This window comes from Ambystoma mexicanum, chromosome 1p, assembly GCF_040938575.1.
Source record: "Ambystoma mexicanum isolate Mex_15411 chromosome 1p, UKY_AmexF1_1, whole genome shotgun sequence".
Lineage (NCBI taxonomy): Eukaryota > Metazoa > Chordata > Amphibia > Caudata > Ambystomatidae > Ambystoma > Ambystoma mexicanum.
In genome coordinates this window covers 442,153,394-442,158,797 of record NC_090921.1, presented here as the reverse complement: position 1 = coordinate 442,158,797, position 5,404 = coordinate 442,153,394, and positions in this window count along the sequence as shown.

Here is a 5,404-nt window from a genome sequence, read left to right as displayed (position 1 = left end):
GACCCTGGATAGTTGGCATATACTGAGGTGAGGATTCCCTTGGCATCACATACTACCTGCACGTTGATGGAATACCAGTGTTTGCGGTTTCTGTAGATGTGCTCAGTTGCCCTGGGAGGACGTAGAGCCACATGGGTGCAGTCAATGGCATGTAGCACTTTGGGGAAGTGTGCCACCCCGTAAAACTCCTGGACGACGGCCTGCCTTTCTGCAGGTGTTCTGGGCAGGTATATATGCCTGTGGATTGATGGGCGTACAGTCATGATGGCCAACACCTGGTGCAGGCAGCGTGACTGCGTGGCCTGTGAGACCCCCCCACTATGGCAGTAGTCCGCTGAAATGAGCCAGTGGCCAAGAAGTCAGTACATTGAGCACCTTTTAAAGGGGCTCAGTGCTTGGGAGCATAGGGTGGGTGATGTGAGGTCATCCTCCCACTCACTCACCATGTCGAATATTATGTGAGGTGGAAACCTGTACCTCCCATACACCTGGTCATCAGACATCCCAAAAAGGCTGGTTATGGGTGTAAAAATTCTGGGCCTGACTATCCTCCTCCTCCTTCTGCGGTATCCCACGACCACCGCTGCGAGGAACGGTATATTCATCTTGGCGTCTGAGCTTGTTTGTTGTTTGCATGCACTTTTATGCTGCGTGGGTCCACGTACACCTACTTCCTGCTGGCGTACGTGTTTCCGGATTAGCGCGTCTTTTTTGGCGCACACGTTAGCCCCGTTCAATTCCATGAATGCATGTTGTAGGCGTGTGTGTGGGCGTTCCGCGCATTTGCCTCCTGTACTTCCCCCGTGACACTCACATTTTCACGCGTTGTTCCCCATTCCACGTGTTACGCCCCGTGTTACGTCTACTTTTGTTGTGTGCGCTTCGCTATGTGCGCTTTTGCTGTGCGCGTAGCGCACGCTGTTTGAAGACGTGTGCACCAGCGTGCACCACGCAGCATTTTAGCGCACCTCCATGGATTTACAGGCGCACGGACTTCCATGAATCGCTGTGCGCGGGTTTCGCTGCGATTTTGCACTTGCGCTGCGATTCGCATGCTTTCGCACGCTTGCACGGGAATTTTTAGCGCACATTAATTCCATGAATCGGCCTCATTATCTGTAGTACATTTGACTAACTTTTCATAACAGAATGACATTAGGCATGATAATGTTATGTTGGTCATTTTAGTTATTATGAGTTTGGGAGATATTTTAATATTTCTAACACAAACCTTTCTCTCATTGTTTTTTCTTTCACCTTTGAATCTCACCCTACTCCAACCCCTTTTTACGTGAGAGACAAGGCTGGGGCATATTTTCTGTTCTTTGAATTCGGTGTGACCAATTTACTGTGGCCTCCTGCTGCCACCATGTTACATTTGGAGCATGCCACTAGCAGAGGGAAAGCTTTGCAAGGAGCTCTGTCTTTACCTTGAAGATATCGGTTCTTGATGAGCAATTGATCCTCTGGGCGGACACAAGAATTCACTGCATGCCTCCTGATGCTCCCAAGTTTCCTATTACTCTGTCGGTTCGCCCCGATGGCCATGATTTGAACTTTTTGGTATTTCTGCAAACACCCGAACAGTTCTATTTCCTGCCATGGCTCCTCTTGAGAGCAATTTGTATGGCTTTTTTGAGTGATTGCATTCATCTGTGGGCATTCCCATTTGCTCGTAAGCTAGCATGGCAGGATTTGGATGTCTTTAATTGTATTGTATTGTATTTTATGTCGATTTGTATAGCGCCAGCAGCCCACAGGCATCAGAGCGCTCTAACAGACAAACACAAAGTTAATGGCCTGCTGTGGCTGTGTGCAAGGCTCAGTATATATCAAACGAAGAGACCTTATTACCTAAACAGGTGAGTCTTCAGGTGTTTTCTGAAATGAAGGTGGTTTCCTTCTTGTCTGAGTGCCAGTTGGAGTCTATTCCACTGTTGTGCTGCTATGACAGTGAAAGATCTACCCATACCTGTCTTAAGCTTGTATTTGGGTACTATTAGTAGGCTCTGTCCTTCAGAGCATAACTGTATTTGCGGGGTGTATAACACCAAACAGTTCTTCAGATAGCTAGGGGCTTTCCTGAAAAGGCACTTATGAACAAGTGTCATAGCCTTGAAGTTTATCCTCCCTTATATCCTAAGCCAGTGTAGTGATTTTTCTGGCCGAGGTAGTATGGACCCCTCTCCTAAGATTCTTAACTAACCTCACTGCATCATTTTCAATAACTTACTAACATCTAGCCAAGTCCTTTGCAGATGCACCAGTGAGTAAGGCATTCCCATAATCCAACCTGGATAGCACAATGGCCCTTGCAATTGTGGCCATGTTGCTTTCGCTGAGATAGGGACTAATAGCCCTCATAAGATGGAGGTAATAGGCTGTGTTTTTATACAAGTAGTTTACCTGTGCTTCTGAATTGACCGAGGAATTCACCAGCATACCCAGGTTTTTGACCTGGTTGGAGACTTGAATAATGGCTTCATTTATCTGAAAAGTCTTGTACTCCTTCCCCAGCTTAGCTAAAGTGCGACTGGACCCAAACAACATAAGTTCGGTTTTAGTATCATTGAGACACATCCAGTTTATCTGCATCCATTTATTGATTTTGTCGTATACCTTTGCAATTTTCTCGCTATCCTGAATATGTGAACCTACTAATTCTAAGATGAGCTGCGTATCGTCCGCATAATTGGTAAAGAACACTCTGGTATCCACCAAAATGTTACACAGACTTTGCATGTAAATGTTGAAGAGCATTGGCGACAGACTAGCACCCTTAGGGACTCCAAATAAAATAGAAATTGAATTGGAGAAGTTTTTTCCCCAGCGCCCTTTGACTTGGCGATCAGTCAGTGAGGAAGGATACCAGCCATTCCAGCGTGACCGCAGAATAGCCCACATTAGCTCTGAGTGCTTTAACTAGTAGCTCATGATCAACCAGATCAAAAGCCGCACTGAGATCCAGCAGCATTAATAACCCTATTTTTCCTTTATCGATCAGCCCCAACATGTGATTTTGGAGAACCAACATTGCTGTTTCCGTACTATGAGAAGCCCTGAAACCAGATTGTTGTTGATGTAAGGAAGTATGTTTTTCTACATGTTCTTGCAACTGCAAGGTGGCAATTCTGTCCATAATTTTAAGTATGAAATTTGAGTTGGTAATTGGACAGAGATTGCCTGGGTCCTTAGGATCCAGCCCGACTTTCTTTACCAATCTTCTTTATCTCCGTTGGCACTAAACCTTCCTTAAATGAGGCATTGACAATTCTCAACAAGATAGGGGCGAAATGTTCCTTTTGTTGGAGAATGATGTTGGGCGGTAGCACGTTTTTTGGCGCATGACGTAGGGTTCATTTGACCTAAGACTTCCAGTATCTGTGCCTCGGTAATAGTAACAAAGTTAAAGTGCTTGAGTCCACCATCTTTGCTATCTTCCTTTATCAAAGTTTCCTGATGCTGAGTATTCCTAGCATTTATTATGTTTTGTCTTGCTTTCGCTATTTTGGCAGCAAAAGCATTTTGCACAATATTACAGTCTGATTGGAAGGTGAAAAAGATTTTTTGGTTTCGCCACACTTTTTAAGATTTCGAAAAGTTGACTGATGGTATTGGCTGAGGCTTCTATTTTTTCATTGAAGAAGTTTGCCTTGGTTAACTTTATGTTGTCTCTATACTTCTTATTGGCTAGCTTCCATTTATCTCTATTTTCCGTAGTTTTGTCTTGGAGCCACTTTCTTTCAAGAGCCCTTTTTTCCATTTTAATTGTGTCTAGCTCCATATTGTACCATTTCCGGTTATTACTGTCTTTCCTGGCTAGCTTGGTTTTTAGTGGCGCCACCTTGTCAACCAACTCTTGGATTTGTGTGGTGTATTTAGCGGTGCCTTGCAACTATCCTGTGCCTGGAAAGATTGTAATATTTTATCTAGGCAGGGTTGGAGTTGCTCCGCTTTCAGATTTCTAAAATTTCTGCTGACAACCTTAATGTGAGGATTATGGAGTTTGAGAGTGGTTTGCAGTATGATGTCCAAACAGACTAAGTAATGGTCACTTCAAATACATGGTTTCGTAGAGCACATCTAGGTCCAATGGTTATGGGATATTATCCAGTCCAATTGGTTCCCTTGCAGTGTTGTAGGCTCATCGTTAATTACCTTAAAATTTAAGTTTTTTAATGTTTTTTCTTGGCAGATGGCTTGTTTATCTTTCAGGCTCCCGCGCCAGTAATTAAAATCCCCAACCACCAATGTGGACACGTTGGTTGATGTAAGGTTTGCTAATTGGGAACAGAGCTCGTTAGTGAACTCCGAGACCAGAGATGGTGGTCTATATAGGACTATAAGATTAAAACAATTATTTGGGGTGAAAGCCAACTTCATCTGAATGGATTCGCATCCACTGCAGCTAAAGCTGGCCTTAAACAATTTGAACTCCTCTCTGGCTATGATGGCCACCCCTCCTCCCTGGACACTATCTCTGTTTACATTGTAGATAGTGTAACCCTTTGGGACGGCTAGGGTAAAAGTAGGACCTATGGGGTCCTTAAGCCACGTTTCAGTCACACATAGTATGTCAAATTGTTTTCCCTGAATCAAATCATTTATGTTAAAAGGCATGTTTGACCAGGTGTCGGGTGTTCAACAAACCCACTTTGAGCCTCAAATGAGGCTCCCTAAGGTTGGCGTGTTTGTCCTCCCCCTTCTGTGTTTGTCCTCCTTCCAGCCTTTCTAGGTCAGGTCAAACATCCCATCACTGGAATTGTGTCCGTTGCCATTTTTAATCACTCTTGAGAGACCATAGTTTTCCAGGACATCTGTAGTTTTGCAGGATGGTATAGGCACTAGTCGATGTTACCATTATCTAGTAAACTACCTATCAGTACCAGTGGTTATATGATCCCTTTCGTAGGGAACAGAAAGGTGTGCTTAATTTATCCCAGGGGCGTCAACATCCCCCTTGTGAGCTAACCAGAGCGGGGCATTTGGCAGACGAGGCTTGACCTGTGAGACATATGTTAATCATCTATTCAGCTAGTTGGTCGACTCCAGGAACAGCACCTTTTCCCTCCACTATGCCTTCCTCTTCACAACTCTGTGTCAAACACAATCAGCAGGAGGGGCCACTCTTATGGAAAGACAACAATTCCCGTGCCTCTCAGTAGAAGTGCGCTAAGCCACTTACCTAAAGAATATTAACTAAGACAACGTATTTTGTGGGCTAATGTAACATAACCGCCTACCTATGTTCTGCAACTAAGACATAGTCTTGTAACAGCGCCTCGATGCCCCTGTGCTTTGAGAGCACTGTATAAATGCAAATAAATAAATAAATACAAACCTCCTCATTTCCCTCTTAACAAGTACATGTGTGATCACATGTGGCCACACAGATACACTCTTG